A 17,278-nucleotide genomic window follows, 5' to 3' on the forward strand; every position below is an offset into this window, starting at 1 on the left:
TGTTGATGTTACGATATCCTCCACTAGCATTTACTCACTCCTTTCTTGGAAAATTCTAGATAGTCTCTCTGGTAGTGACCACTATCCAATTGTTTTCCACTTAAATTGTGAAAGGAGAAGTAAGACCGGCCACATACCAAGATTTAAAACCGATAAAGCAGATTGGGCAAAATACAGGTTTCAGTGCCACGAACAAAGTCAAATCCACCCTTTTAGTAGTAATATCAATAAGGAAGCTAGTTCTATTAAAAAGATTATCCTCAGCGCAGCTACGTCATCCATTCCTCAATCCCGTCCCTACTTTCAAAAAAAATGTGTCCCTTGTGGAGCAAGGATCTTGCCGAGTTACGTACAATAAAGCAAAATGCATGGTATAATTTTAAACGCATACGCTCCAACTAAAACCTTATGTTATATAAGGCAGCAAATGCGAAGTTTAAATTTTTTGCAAAAAGGGCAAAAAAAGAATGCTTTATTAGCATCTCTAGCAATATCAATCCGTCGTCCTCTCCAAAACAAATATGGAAAAGTATCAAAAAGCTGCCGGGGTCTTATAGCAATTTTACTGTCCCACAACTTGTAATAAATAACAAGCTCATTTCTTGCCCCAAAGAAATTGGAAATTCTTTCGCCAAACATTGGTCTGAGTACTCAGATAACACAAATTTTTCTCACGACTTTGTTGTACAAAATTCCAGAATTTTAAATGAAATATATTGTGCACCACAAAATCTCACTCGCTCTGCAAGAGAGATTGACAATCCCATACCCATCCAAGAGTTTGATCATTTTGTTAACCAGGCCAGAGGCTCCACTCCTGGTTATCACCGCATTAGTTACTCCATGCTTAAAAATCTACCTGATTATATTAAGACTAAGTTTTTAAAACTATACAACTCGATTTTCACTTCTGGTATCATACCTCAAAGTTGGAAATTTGCTTGTATATCACCTATTCCTAAGCATAACAAATCAGCAGATAAGCCGTCCAACTTTCGCCCGATTTCCTTATGGCCATGCGCCAGCAAGATTTTAGAGAAAATAGTTGCTAACCGACTAATGTGGTTCGCGTCCAAACATAAATTTATAAATCCCAGTCAGGTTGCCTTTAAAAAAGGACATAGCACTGTCGATGCACTTTTATCTTTCGACCATTTCTCTTCATGTGCCCTGTCTAATGGCCTCTGGTGACGCTCCAGCAGGCTTATATGTGTGCGTGTCGGGTGACACTCGTACTTGCTTCGTGTCACACATACTTGTTGTCGGCTTTTGAATGATGAAAATCAAAAATTTTAGATATTAGCGCCAAGCACCCGACACGCACACATATAAGCCTGCTGGACAAGCATGCCGGAGCGTCACCAGAGGCCATAATAAGAAACATATTACAGCACTTTCCCTTGACTTCGAAAAAGCCTTCGATCGCATCGGGATAAACATTGTTCTAAGGCAACTAAGGAAATGGGTGGTTGGTCCTAAAACAAACAACTTTGTAAGAAGCTTCCTAACAAACCGAAGATTTATGGTTAAGATAAACGGCTCTTTTTCCGACAGATACAACTTAGAAAACGGGATTCCTCAAGGTTCGCCTCTTTCGGTAGTTTTATTTGTTATCGCGTTTGACGAAATAGGTAAAATCATAGATAAGCACAATATTGGACATTGTATTTACGCGGATGATGTTTTAATACTTACTAAACTCGATAATTTAGTGTCGGTTAGAACCATCTTTAACAAAATCCTTGAGGACATTGCTGTATGGTCGCTCGAATCTGGAGCGATTATATCATGCGAAAAATCCAATATCCTACATACAGTGCTGGACTTAAGTATAGCACAATCCGCTTTATAAAAAGAACTGCAGTTTTATTTGTATTCAGAAAAACGATATATTTATTTTGTAGGTATATTATAGGTGTAGAGTTTATACATTAAAAAATAGATATGAAAACTAAATACATTTTCTTTGGAAATAAAGTTCAAAAATAAAAAAATTAAAATTAATCCGATATTTTACTGGACAAAAGTATAGGCACAACTACTTGCATAATTTTTTGTGCGCGTCTGTTTCAGTATCTGTTTCAATTATCTGGCAACACTTTTATATTCAGCACATTCCTATGTGTACCGTTATTATTTTTTATTGATTCAAACAAGCGAAAAGTTGATAATATTTTTGTAAATAATTATTTTGTTTGTAAACTCTTTATAATGAGCCCAAAAAAAACTGAAACAACAGTATCGGAGCGTAAAATCATTTTACACTTGCATAGCCAAGGAAAATCTTTTGCAGAGATCGGTGAATTTATGGATCGTAGTCGTTTTACCATACGGACCATTGTAAATCGCTTCAAAGGTGAAACAAACTTTGAAAATGCAAGTCGCTGCGGTCGTCCGCGCAAATTAACAGAGAGAGAACGTGCTCAGGTCATACGAAAAGTGAAACGTGATCCAAAAATAACATCTTCACAGGTTGCTGCAGAGGTAAAGGCAGAAATTGGCAAAGATGTGCACTTTAAAACTGTACAAAGAGTGTTGCATGAGGCTGGTTATAACTCTCGTGTGGCTAGACGAAAGCCCTTGACATCTGTCATCAATCAGAAGAAGCGATTGGAGTATGCCAAAGAGTTTGAAAACAAGCCAAGCGATTTCTGGGATCAGGTATTGTTTTCTGATGAAAGCAAGTTCAACATTTTCCGGCCTGATGGACACACAAGGGTATGGCGAAAACGTAACACTGCAATGGAATCTCGAAATCTTTTGCCAACGGTTAAGTATGGTGGTGGGGGGATGTTGGTATGGGGCTGTATGTCTTCTGCGGGTGTGGGAGAGCTTGTTTTCATTAATGAGATTATGGACAAGACAGTTTACTTAAACATCTTAAAGGAAAATGTGAAGAAAAGCGCTGAAAAACTGAACTTACCCGGGTCGTTCACATTTCAACATGACAACGACCCGGAGCATACAGCCCATGACGTCAAGATGTGGCTCGCTTATAACGTTTCACACGTCTTACCACACCCTCCGCAGTCACCAGACTTAAATCCGATAGAACATTTGTGGGAGGAATTGGAGAGAAGAATTCGAAAACGCACAATTTCAAATAAGGTTGAGCTAAAAGCAGCTTTAATGGAAGAGTGGCTTAATATTGGCGAAAATATAACAAAAAAACTTGTCCACTCAATGCCAAATAGACTTAAGGCCGTCATAAAACAGAAAGGGTTACCAACAAAATATTAAATTAAAATTTCAACGCATTTTGGTTATCGTTTAAGTAGTTGTGCCTATACTTTTGTCCAGTAAAATATCGAATTAATTTAATTTTTTTTATTTTTAAACTATATTTGCAAAGAAAATGTATTTAGTTTTCATAGCTATTTTTTAATGTATAAACTCTACACCTATAATATACCTACAAAATAAATATATCGTTTTTCTGAATACAAATAAAACAGCAGTTCTTTTTATAAAGCGGATTGTGCCTATACTTAAGTCCAGCACTGTATTTGTCGGAAGAAGTGCTGTTCGGGTGTAAAACTAAGTCACCATAATATACCTATAAGTAACGTTAGCCATTTAAAAATATTAGGAATTTTCTTTGACTGTAAATACACTTTTAAATTTCATTGCAATTACATTAGAAATAAATTAATTAATCGTCTTAGCATTGTAAAATACTTTTCATCAAAAAAATCCTTTGTACATACTTCTACACTTTGTTACATTGTTAGATCACTACTTTTATCTGTAATTGACTAGGCTTTACCAATTTATGGAAGCTGTGCCAAAAGCAACTTAAGGGGTTATACGCAGTTATGACTTTCAAAAAAGTCGATTTTTTTATTGCATTTTTGTAATGTACATATATTCAAAAGTATACGCACGAAATTTGAAGTAGATCTAAGCAATACTTTCGGAGTTATACCTAAATATGTAGAGATGCCTCGGCACGTTTTAAGGTAGGTATTGAAACTTTAAACGTGTTTTTTTCAAAACGGCATTTTTCAAGTCGGTGTACACGATATCTCGATAACGGCTTGTTTGATCGGTCAACCGTTTTAACTCAATCTTTAAAGATACATTTTCTAGTAATTAATCGTTCCTTTTGTAAATCTGATACTTATTTTCCATTTTATAATCAATTTACGGCCAAATTTTAACGTAAAAATCGAAATCATTTCTTTTAAAAGCTGCCATTTTGTGAAAATTCACTATTTTGATTAGCCGAACGATTAATTACTAGATAATCTAATATATTAACAAAATTTGTTTGGTTTTTGGATTTCAGATAATCCAATCCTGAGTTACGATGTACACCGTAAATCGTCTTTTTTTAAAGGAGGTTCCAGAAATCGCCTGCAGCGCGCTCTATAATCAACATTTTCATAAATAAAAAATTTTGTTACGTTCTTGAAGGATGCTTTTATAACCGCCAAAAATTTTCAAATTAAAATATTCTGAAGTTTCTTCAGGATAAATCCTTGACAACCCGTCTTTTATTTGCTTCATAACTGCGTATAACCCCTTAAACCTTCTGTGTGCTCCATATCATGCTGCTGTGCGTAGAAGCCTACGTGCCTTCCCCACTACTCCTATTTGTAATATCTTTCTGAATCCGGACTTCCTAGTTTAAGTGAGCGGGTGGAATATATGACTGCTGGCCTTATATACAAAGTGTTATCCTGCAATAATGATCACCTCTATAAAATCACAATCAATGCAGAAAATAGAAAATGTTTTCCAAAGAGGCTGTCGGCGTTATATCATGTGGTTGTCTGGGCCAGAAAAATGAGTATCCATTTTAGACCTACTCGTCAAATCCGCAGTAAGTGCCCACCGTGGCTTCTTTCGAACTCGTCATTTGTTAATTGCTTTCAAGATTATCGAAAGGAAAACACTTGTGGTCTTATCTACCGACAAATATTCCTTCTGCACAAACGAGAATTAAATCAAAAATCTTTCAAATTCATATTTACCGATGGCTCTAAAACTAACTTCTCAACCTCTTTCGCGGTTATATCTGAGGATCTACAAGTTCTGAGAAAAGGTTTGCTGCACAATCACTGCTCGACATTTAGTAGTGAGATCTTTGCTATATATCAAGCCGCTCTAATAGCCTCCAAAAAGAAAGGTAAATTTTGCATTTGTACCGACAGTCAATCTGCCATCGATGCCGTAAGAAATTTTAACAATAACAGTGCTGTAGTAACTCATGTTCGAGATTTACTTGTCAAGCAAACAAACAAAATTAAATTGATGTGGATACCAGGTCACTGCGGAATTAAAGGCAATGAGTTCGCTGATTATGTCGCGAAAAGTGTTCATAAGGAACCGGCTCTGCATTTTGACGCTCTGGAAAAAGCCGACTTAAAACGTCTAATAAAGCAGTACTTACATAACAAGGCTCTATTGAAATGGAATGAGTACTTTCATCATTACGCGACAATTAATCCCTTCAGGGCAATGCCTACCTATCCACCGGAATCTAAACATACAGACATTTTGTTGTTCTCACGACTTCGTTTAGGTCACACGCAGATAACTCACAGTTACTTGTTAAACTCTGGAGATGCATCCTGCTGTTTTTGTGGGTCATCTAGAACATCAGTAAAGCATATCCTAGACGAATGCACCCAGTTTACCAATACCAGGCGAAGGATTTTTGGCACAGCTCTCCCTTCACAACTTCTAGTTAATACAACATTGTCAAATGTAAATACTATATCTAACTTTCTTGAACTGTGTAACATAGCTCATTTAATTTAATATACCTATACTTAGAAATATTTTATTTACTTGTATTACACATATATTCCTTATTTTAAATATAAGACTACCAAATATTGTAATTAATCCTAGTTTATTGTAAAACCAGCTGATGGTCTTGAGCTCGTGCTGTTCTTATTTCCTGTATATTCATATACTTAAAATAAAACATGATTCTGATTCTGAGTTTAGTGTTAATGATGGGGATGGGGGTTATTGTGCCTCCTTGCTACATACACGAATACGACGTTTTAATTTTGGGTTCAATGGTTTTAACACGGAAAGAAGTTCTACGCAAAAATACTGTGTATTGCGTAGCCGGAGTTGGACTGATGAGGGTTATTTTTTTGAAGTGCGGCCGAAGGCCGCCCATGCGAAGAGGAGTTCTACGCAAAAATACTGTGGATTGCGTAGCCGGAGTTGGACTGATGAGGGTTATTTTGGCTAGAATTTAGTATAATGCCTATCGCTTTGAAAAAAACGGTAAAAAGGGGGTGATAGAGGGGTGTATCCCCATCTTAAAACTGAAAACAGAACCTGCCGGAGGCTTATAGTTTTTAAGTAATTTAATGTTAAAGTTCTATAATTTAGCGAAAAGGTGGTGTTGCCATACACCTGAAATGAAAACGAAGTTCGCACGCAGGGATGTTCAGTGGAAGGTTCATTGTAAAACTGCAGTATTTTTTGCTGTAATTTAAAGTTGAGAAATAAATTTGAAAATAAAAACATACAACTCATTTAAACTTAAAAACAATGATATTAAGCGTATCACAAAAAATAATAAAGTAATTAAAATTAAATTAAATTAATTAACACAGTATTTTTGCGTGGAACTCTTTATCGCGTAGGCGGCCTTCGGCCGCGCTTCAAAAAAATAACCCTCATCAGTCCAACTCCGGCTACGCAATCCACAGTATTTTTGCGTAGAACTTCTTTTCGCGTGGGGGGCTTTCGGTCGCGCTTCAAAAAAATAACCCTCATCAGTCCAACTCCGGCTACGCAATCCACAGTATTTTTGCGTAGAACTTCTTTTCGCGTGGGCGGCCTTCGGCCGCGCTTCAAAAAAATAACCCTCATCAGTCCAACTCCGGCTACGCAATCCACAGTATTTTTGCGTAGAACTCCTTTTCGCGTGGGCGGCCTTCGGCCGCGCTTCAAAAAAATAACCCTCATCAGTCCAACTCCGGCTACGCAATCCACAGTATTTTTGCGTAGAACTCCTTTTCGCGTGGGCGGCCTTCGGCCGCATTTCAAAAAAATAACCCTCATCAGTCCAACTCCGGCTACGCAATCCACAGTATTTTTGCGTAGAACTCCTTTTCGCGTGGGCGGCCTTCGGCCGCGCTTCAAAAAAATAACCCTCATCAGTCCAACTCCGACTACGCAATCCACAGAATTTTTGCGTAGAACTCCTTTTCGCGTGGGCGGCCTTCGGCCGCATTTCAAAAAAATAACCCTCATCAGTCCAACTCCGGCTACGCAATCCACAGTATTTTTGCGTAGAACTCCTTTTCGCGTGGGCGGCCTTCGGCCGCATTTCAAAAAAATAACCCTCATCAGTCCAACTCCGGCTACGCAATCCACAGTATTTTTGCGTAGAACTCCTTTTCGCGTGGGCGGCCTTCGGCCGCACTTCAAAAAAATAACCCTCATCAGTCCAACTCCGGCTACGCAATCCACAGTATTTTTGCGTAGAACTTCTTTTCGCGTGGGCGGCCTTCGGCCGCACTTCAAAAAAATAACCCTCATCAGTCCAACTCCGGCTACGCAATCCACAGTATTTTTGCGTAGAACTCCTTTTCGCGTGGGCGGCCTTCGGCCGCACTTCAAAAAAATAACCCTCATCAGTCCAACTCCGGCTACGCAATCCACAGTATTTTTGCGTATAACTCCTTTTCGCGTGGGCGGCCTTCGGCCGCGCTTCAAAAAAATAACCCTCATCAGTCCAACTCCGGCTACGCAATGCACAGTATTTTTGCGTAAAACTCCTTTCCGTGTTAAAACCATTGAACCCAAAATTAAAACGTCATATGCGTGTATGTAGTAAGCAGGCACAATAACCCCCATTCCCATCATTAACACTAAACTCAAGTACTTATTTTTTGTTTTCATTTGCAGGCATCCGGCAACACCATACTGTTGGCATTCCAATCTTCTTCTAAAATTGGAATGTGATTGCATAGGCAAATGTATTTGCATTTAATTTTAATAGATATAATTAGAATATTAGCATAAAAATCGGTAAAAACACGCGTGTGAGTCTATATTTGGTGATTTATAGTGAAATGTTAAAAAATATAGAGTGTAATGTGGCAAATTATACTGATGTTCCCAAGGGCATTTTGAATGTAAATAATTAAAAAATTATTATTTCCCGATTAATTTAAAGTTATAAAGAGTGTTCCTTAACACCTCACTAACATCTCCACCAAGTTTAAAAATTATAACACGCAAATGTAGTCACTATATCAGCCTTTTGATTTATATTCTTTTTATAAATTAAAATTAAGAATTAATAGCAATATTTAACGTTAAAAATGAATCTTTTTTTCATAAGCTTGAAAAAATGCCCCATTACAGAGGCTTATTTCACTTAAATACAAACACAGAAAAGTAACAAAATCACTTATAAAGATTCTTTATTACATTAAGATTCGATTTAAAGCTATTTTTACTAAATAATAGTCCAAATTCTATTAAAATTCTATTATTACAAATGTTCTTCTAACCGTTTGTAATACCGTGCAGAATAAATTTGAGGAGCGAACTGTCAAACGAACGATGAGAGAGAGAAGAACAAAGCGAAATAAGAAAAACCCAGTCAAGCAAAAGGGAACAATTCTTTCACTATTATTTTTATTATTTATAGGGGCGCTTTTTTTATTTCAAATATACATATATATTACAAAAAAAAATATTTTTACAAATACTGAAAATTTGGAATAAAAATCGCGCGATTTTTAGTCCAAATTTTCGCCTGCGGCGCTTTTTTTGATTTCAAATATACATACAATATATATTACAAAAACAAATATTTTTACAAATACTGAAAATTTGGAATAAAAATCGCGCGATTTTTAGTCCAAATTTTCGCCTGCGGCGCTTTTTTCATTTCAAATATACATATATATTACAAAAACAAATATTTTTACAAATACTGAAAATTTGGAATAAAAATCGCGCGATTTTTAGTCCAAATTTTCGCCTGCGGCGCTTTTTTCATTTCAAATATACATATATATTACAAAAACAAATATTTTTACAAATACTGAAAATTTGGAATAAAAATCGCGCGATTTTTAGTCCAAATTTTCGCCTGCGGCGCTTTTTTTTTATTTCAAATATACATATTGTATATATTACAAAAACAAATATTTTTACAAATACTGAAAATTTGGAATAAAAATCGCGCGATTTTTTGTCCAAATTTTGGCCTGCGGCGCTTTTTTGATTTCAAATATACATGTATATTACAAAAACAAATATTCTTACAAAAAAAAACATTTTATAAATAGTGAAATAATGCAAAATCGAACATTTTTTGACCTAAATTTTCGCCATCGGCACTCATAACTTTTACGATAAAACAACGTTTTCATAAGTGCTATGAAATATAAAACCTAAGTTAAATGCTTGCTGGGTTGACGACTGCTGTATACTCTTCTCTTCAACTGTATTTCAGTACAAACTGCAAATGCGGTCGGAAAAAACCTAATTTTTAAACATCTCCTGGGAGTTCTATAGGGACACTAGGAGGTTGGGACTTTCACAGTTATAATGGTGTAACCTTGCTCTTTCTAATGGGCGTGGTGGGTGGTGCCACGCCCTCTCCCTCTCCGCCCCCCATTCAAATATATCGTGGTAGTAAAGGAAAGTTTTGCCGCCAGAAATTCCAAAATAGGCATTGTTCTAAATTCCAGCCGTTATTTTTTTGAAAGGAAACGAGTTTTGTAATAAAGACAACTGCGGCCACCCAATTTGTTTTGCAGACGTGATAATCGAATTTTTGTAGAGAAAATCTGTTTATAAAAGACATGAGGACCCGTTTTGGCTTTTAATTACTTTATTATTTTTTGTGATACGCTTAGTATCATTGTTTTTAAGTTTGAATGAAATGTCTGTTTTTATTTTCGAAAATATTTCTCAATTTTAAATTAGAGCAAAAATACTGCAATTTTACAATCAACCCTCCACTGCACATCTCTGCATACGAACTTAGTCTTTATTTCAGGTGTGTGGCAACACCAACTTTTCGCTAAATTACAGAACTTTAACATTAAATTACTTAAAAACTATAAGCCTGCGGAGGGTGCAGTTTTCAGTTTTCAGATGGTGATACACCCCTCTATCACCCCCTTTTAACCATTTGTTTCAAAGCGATATATGTTCATTATACTAAAGTTTTTCCCAGCAAAGTATTGAATACTTGTTTTACCTATTTCTTTTTAATAAAATATTTTTTATGACTACGTACGAATATTTTTGTATAAAATTAAACCTTATTTTGTTTTTACCTTAAGTTATTTAATTCCACAAATGAATTTGGAAGTTTTTGTTCCTTAAATGTTATTTTTTACGTATATATTAAAAGTGTTTTCTTTTGTTTAATCGTGCAAAGTATCAGGTGTATCTGTTTATAAACTGCGAGTGTACGAATAATTGTGCGACCACTGTATATTATACTTCCATACAAGTTTTTTTAGTTGATATCAAAAAAATAGAAGTACTTTTAGAATGTATGTAAAAAGTATTAACTTCGACCCATCCACTCCGACGTGATAAACCAAACAAAATCGGCAATAAAGAAAAGCGAGCCCTGTTCTTTAATCCAGTAAAAAAAACACGTTATAGTATTACACACCATTTAACAAAGTTCTTAGAAGTCGCTTACTAAAGATTATATATCAAAGATTTAAATTATATTAATTTGCCGAAACAAAAATTTCTGAACTCGTCACTTCAGAAAAACACCAAATATCCTCTAGAAAAAGATCGTCCTCATGTTTGAATAAAAGCACAATCAAATCAGAAATGGCCTCTGGTGACGCTCCAGCATGCTTGTCCAGCAGGCTTATATGTGTGCGTGTCGGGTGCTTGTCGCTAATATCTAAAATTTTTGATTTTCATCATTCAAAAGCCGACAACAAGTATGTGTGACACGAAGCAAGTACAACAACAAATTATTTATTATTTAACCAGTTTGCATTTTTCATTCATATTTTTAAGAAACTGTTGTCGAACGCTCTCTGCTTTACATGTAAGCGCGTGCTAGAATACATCCGAACCAGACGATGCTAAAGTATTAAATGTCAAAATGTCGCGGAAACATTTTTGCCCGTGTGAACGCGAATGAAGCATCAAAAGAGAATTTCCAGTGTCTCCCTTCCAGATGTCTCCTCGTGTAAATCGGGTCTATGTGCAACTCGAAGAGTAATGTGGGGTCCATATGGTTGATCAATTTCGACCAGGAAAAACTTATCAGGTTCTTCTGAGGGCTTGTAGCGGCCACACTATCAGTTATGTATGAGATCAATCAAACTGCGAAATGTAACAAGTTAACACAGAGAATAAAATTAATAAACAGGGGGTTGGAATATGAATTTTTTTGCTTAGTACTAAGTTCGCGTTTCACGTGAAATGGCTGAAAAAATCGATACGAATTCCATTGCCGTGAAAGATGCGTAAAATTTTGTATGTAGTAGTAGTACTCAGCTCACGCTGTGAAAGCACCGCGCAACATGCCAGGAACATTTTAGGAACACCAATTTAACCCTCCGTTGTATACCCGGTTCTGGCTAGACCTCTTTGACTTTGTACGTGAATTTAACATATTTATTTTATTGCTTACGACTTGTGCTTCTAGGTAGATTCCTAAAATTTAATTTTCCATCGATGTATGAATTCAACTATTTTTACAGGATCCTTGAATTAGACGAAAAACATGATGTAAAAAGTAGCACCTTTGGTTGTACACCTCGGGTGTGGCTGGACGACTATACAAAACGTATGGAAACATATGTGATATGATATAATTTGACTATTTTACTTGCTTGTTTTTTCTTTTGGTAAGTCAATAGTTAGACTATCTTTTACGACCATTTGTATTATTCGTCGTTTCCTTTTCTCATTCTGTTCATCAGTTGCCCAGTAAACGTTGAACGTATAACACGTTAGTGATAAAAAAAGTTGTTTACGCGATAAATAAAGCGTCAATTACGCGATATTTTTTTTCGTTTGTTTTGATCATAATGGGTGATGAAGTGGAATTTGTTCATAACACAAAATTACGTAGGAGAAGCTTGAGTATTGATTTTTATAACCGAATTTCTTCGGCTTTGTTGAGTGATATTCGTCGTGAAAATAAAGATGAAGAAGACGATGAGGAAGAGGATCCATGTGGTAGTGATGATGATCGTGATGTTGATTATTTGCCTGAAGAGGATGCATATGATATTGAGTAGGAAGAAATAATCGAAAAAAATGAAATATTTGACAGTGACAAAAAAATCGTGTACGATTTATTGCATGTGCCGACGGCTACGCCAGAAAAAAGTGCTAATGAGCATTCTTCCTACGGCAGAGATGGAATAGAATGGAAGAAAGATGAGCCATGTGCGGCTACTCGTCAACATAATACTATGCGATTTCGCTCTGTGCCAAAGCACCAAAACTCCGTTGCTATTGAGGTATTCAAGAAATTTTTTACACCCAATATTTCATTCATTATCATTTCTGAAACAAATGGATAGAGAGGCCATTTAAAAATATAATGAACCACATCCTGATTCAAAACAAAGAGTTTGGATTGATTAGACTAGCACTGAACCTCTTGCATTTATTGGTATTCTTTTGTCCATGGGTGTAACACACAATAATATGCAGAAAGCGGTAGTTTTGTGGCGTTCGGATTCATTGCGCATTTTTCGTTCAGCTATGTTTTATCATCGATTCAGAATTTTTGACACGATATATTCGTTTTGAAAACAGTAGAACCCGTGAATTTCGCCAAAGAACCGATAAAGCTGCGCCTATTCGTGATATATGGAATATCTTGAATGGAAACCTCAAAGATAATTATGAGCCGCATGAAAATATTACTACCGGTGAGCAACTATTTCCATATCGAGGCCGAACCAAATTACGCAAAATATTCCATCAAAATCGGCGAAATACGGCATAAAAATCTGGTGGGAGTCACACTCCTAAACAAAATATCCGTTGCAAGGAAAGTTTTATTGTTGCCGAAGAGAAGGAGAAGAGCGTGAAGTTGATCAAGGGGAAAATGTGATGCTACAATTATCCAACCGATATGTAAACAGCGACCGTACAATAAAAGCCTATAATTTTTTCGTCACATTGAATGAAGCTAAGCGACTCGCTGCTATAGGACTTGCATAAGGTGGCACCATTCGATCCAACAAATGTAGTCTTCCACCAGATATGAAAAAGAACGATTCTCGACCAGTGCTTTCGTCATTATTTGGTTTTCATGAAAACCTTGATTCAATCAGCAGCTATGTGCCAAAGAAGAATAAAGCGGTCAATTTACTTTCCACTGTTCATTATACTAAAGTGTGTGAAGGCGAGGCCAAAAAACCATCGGCTATTTTATATTATAATGCACATTAAGCTGGCGTCGATTGTATGGATCAAATGGTCACACATTTCACATCAAAACGGCCAACTAGTCGACGGACCTTCGCTTTCTTTTGCAACATGTTGGATGTCATGGCATTGGCAGCGTTTTGTATTTGCAAGGAAGTCGATGGGCTTAGAAAAAGTGATGCTAGGCGCAATTTTTTAACGACTTTATCGAGTACATTGGTCGTTGCAAACATCGAAAATCGTATGAATAATCAAAACATTATTTCTGAATTTACTACTCGCTTGGCTATGGAATCATCTTTCAACAAAAAAATAAATATCCCTCTGAATACCGCAGTTAATCAACCAAACTTTGCCGATACACTCGCAGCGAAAGAGATTGTCGTCTTTGTTTACATGCGGGCGAAAAACTCTTTTTAATCGTACTGCATGCATAAATCCAGTATATCAACAGCACTCAAAAGTTTCATATACATATTTTGCTTGCCTTCTTCCGAACCCATAATAAAGATCATTTCATATTTCATCATTAATTTTATTGCTATCGCATTTTGTTTCTTCAACCTTCTTCGAAATGAGTTAAAATAAAGAGCAAAAAAAAAAAAAACAAAAACGAACAAAGAAGGTTTTTCTTAACAAATCGAAATATTTTCAGCTAATCTTTTTTCTTCTGTAGGTAGCTCAATGCATGCCAAAACCAATGAAAGACGTAAGAAATTTTAAATATATACCTGCGCTGCTTATAAATGATCGCGCATTTGCCATATAGCGGGTGATTTTTTAGGTATTATCTTTTTAAATAGTTTGTTTAAACAGCCCACGCACGTTTCGTGTTTTGTTTCACCGTCAAGCATCTTCAGTTTGGTCTGTAATTTAAGAATGAATCGTCTTACAAATGAACAACGCTTGCAAATCATTGAATTTTATTATAAAAATGAGTGTTCTGTTAAGAAAGTTTATTGCGCGGTTCTTCCATTTTATAGTCAGTTTAATCGACCCACTGAAGCGGGTATTCGAGCTATTGTGACTAAATTTAGAACCAAATTTACAATATTGGACATCAAACCACCAACACGCTTACGTAGAGTGCGAACTGAAGAAAATATCGCAGCTGTATCGGCCAGTGTTAATGATTGTTGTAACATCACTAAATTTATCGATTATCACACAACCAATTTTTACGCCGTATCTCATCTCTAATATTAATATCTGTTGTTCTTTCCTTTTTATATTGTATTTGTACGCGTAACAAAGCGCATCGTATTTCGGCAACCTAATTTGAAATAAATATATAATATCACTACATCGTGATATTTACTAAACAAAAGGTATATACAGTGGCTCACAGCTTATTTCGTGTGGCTGTATGTTAAACTAAAGAATTGTAAAATTATTTTTATTTGATTTACTTTAAAAAAAATTTAAATGCACAATCAAAGATAAATTATTTCTAATTACAAACATGTATAAATGCATTCAAATTTTTTCTGCTTTAGTAGAATATTTACAACAAAAACAGAATACTAGGTAAATTGACGTCACAGCTTATTTCGTGTGTTCACTTTTACCGTTATCGGTGCCAGTAAACCGGTTAGCAATTATAGAAATTTGTTTTGCATAGTATATTAGATTATATCCTTATTTAGTTTACACATTGAAAGTAGTCGGTTGTCCAGCTTAATTTAAAAATACCGTGATGGGTCGTCGTACGTCGATTGAAAGGCGCGAATTAGTGATTACGCATTACAAAAATGGAAAGTCGCAGAAAAAAATTGCTGAAATTGTAAGTTTAAGTACTTCCACAGTACAGTACATTATTCAACGCTTTTCTCGTGAAAAAAGAGTGGTTGACAAAGGCCGCCAAGCTCCAAACAAAATTTTTACAGAAGCTGATGAAAGGTGGATATTAAGAAAAATTAAAAAAGACCCACGAATTAGTGCGCCAGCTTTGACAAAAGAGGTTGAAAAAGTACTTGATAAGTCATGTAATCCTGAAACAATAAGAAGAATTCTGCGCAAAGCTGATTTCCATGGTCGTACAGCTCGAAACAAACCGTTTGTTAATGAGCATAACAGAAGATTAAGGGTGGAGTTTGCCGAAAACCATGTTAATAAAGACCAAACATTTTGGAATGACGTTATTTTCGCCGACGAAAGCAAATTCAACCTCTTTGGTTCCGATGGAAAGTCTTTCGTTTGGCGTAAGCCCAACGCGGAGCTGGACCCGAAGAATCTGCGTGGTACAGTAAAACACGGTGGGAGCCATGTAATGGTTTGGGGCTGCATGTCAACAGCTGGTGTCGGAAACTTGGTTTTTATCGACGAAATTATGGATTTATTTATTTATTTGAATTTATTAAAAAATAATTTACTACAAAGTGCTGAAAAATTAAGCATTCGGGACAGGTTCAGGTTCTATCAGGACAATGATCCGAAGCATAAGTCGGAATTAGTGCAACGGTGGCTTATATGGAATTGCCCTCATGTGGTAAAAACGCCAGCACAATCACCTGATCTCAATGTAATTGAGAATTTATGGAATATTCTGGATCAAAAAATTATAAAACATAACATAAGCAACAAACAAGATCTAAAAACAGCATTGCAAGTGGAGTGGGAGAAAATATCTCCTGAATACACTGGAAAACTTGTTAGCTCCATGCAATCCCGGTTAAAAGCTGTATTAAAACAAAAAGGCTACCCTACAAAATATTAGATTAGTAAAAACATAATAAATTAAAAAAAAAAATCATGTTTTTTCTAGTTTGGTTAAGCACACGAAATAAGGTGTGACGTGGATTTTCTTATAATTTTGATTTTGCTGTAAATATATTATTTAAGAAGAAATAATTTAAGTTTATTTATGTATGTTTGTAACAAGAAATAATTTATCTTTGAATGTACGTTAACGTTTTTTTTCTAAATAAAGTTTATACAAAAATATTAAACTTTTTTATTTTGATAAACGGGCACACGAAATAAGCTGTGAGCCACTGTAGGTGTTTTCCTTATATTACGTTAGCAGAGGTCACTCGATCCAACAATTGGTAGAAGAGCAAGGTTTTCAGTAATCATCTTAAACACTTAAAATGGCTACTTCCACGCACAATCGTATTGAGGCACTTACAAAAAGCAATTACGACACGTGGTGTCTTCAGGCACAAGCAGTGTTAATAAAAGCCGAATTATGGGATTACGTTAGCGGTGCGACGATTTTAGCATCCACAGCGACTGCTGAGCAACAAGCTCAATTCACTAAAAAGGACATGATGGCAAAAGCCGAAATTCTCCTCTTGATGTCACCGCACGAGCTTAAACAAGTAAAAGGCTGTTCAACAGCAAAGCAAGTGTGGGATAAACTAAAAGCAACCTATCAAAGCACTGGCCCTGCAAGAAAGGCAACTCTTCTAAAACAACTTATATTGCAAAAAGCATCTACGGCAGATGATACAAGAGACCATCTTAATAACTTCCTCGATATAGTTGACAAACTGGCCGACATGGATATAAAAATCAATACGGAATTGCTAAGCATCATGATGCTCTATAGCCTTCCGCCTAGTTTCGAAAATTTTAGAATAGCTATTGAATCCAGAGATACACTTCCTAGCCCCGAAGAACTTAAGGTTAAAATAATCGAAGAAAATGACGCGAGAAATAGCACAAAAAGTGGCGAAGGAGCATTTTACACAAAAAAGAAAAACGCGAACATCTACTGTCAATCATGCAAAAAGAAAGGTCATACGACAGATACATGCTGGAGTAAAAAGAAAATAGGCAAAAATAATGCAAAAAGCTTCAACATCACACCCACATGTACGAATATTACCTCTCCCAATACATGGTGCTTAGACAGTGGAAGCACCTCCCACATGTGTACTTAGAAAAGCTATTTCGAAACAATGTG

The 17,278-nt window shown here is 35.9% G+C and overlaps 1 protein-coding gene across 2 annotated transcripts in view; it reads right to left on the minus strand.

Annotated features, from left to right (window-relative positions):
* LOC128869678 (uncharacterized) overlaps nucleotides 1-10,778 on the minus strand; it is a 63,820-nt gene extending 53,042 nt beyond the window's left edge. Inside the window, exons 1-2 of one of the 2 annotated variants that reach the window (XM_054112280.1) lie at nucleotides 10,658-10,778; nucleotides 10,281-10,587 (exon numbers count right to left, since the gene is read on the minus strand). The gene's annotated coding sequence lies outside the window, so the exon portion shown is untranslated. Of the gene's footprint in view, nucleotides 1-10,280 lie in introns of both variants that reach the window. The other variant, XM_054112281.1, reaches the window with a different exon arrangement.
* Between the last annotated feature and the right edge of the window lie 6,500 nt (nucleotides 10,779-17,278).

The sequence above is a fragment of the Anastrepha ludens genome, chromosome X (genome assembly GCF_028408465.1).
Source record: "Anastrepha ludens isolate Willacy chromosome X, idAnaLude1.1, whole genome shotgun sequence".
Lineage (NCBI taxonomy): Eukaryota > Metazoa > Arthropoda > Insecta > Diptera > Tephritidae > Anastrepha > Anastrepha ludens.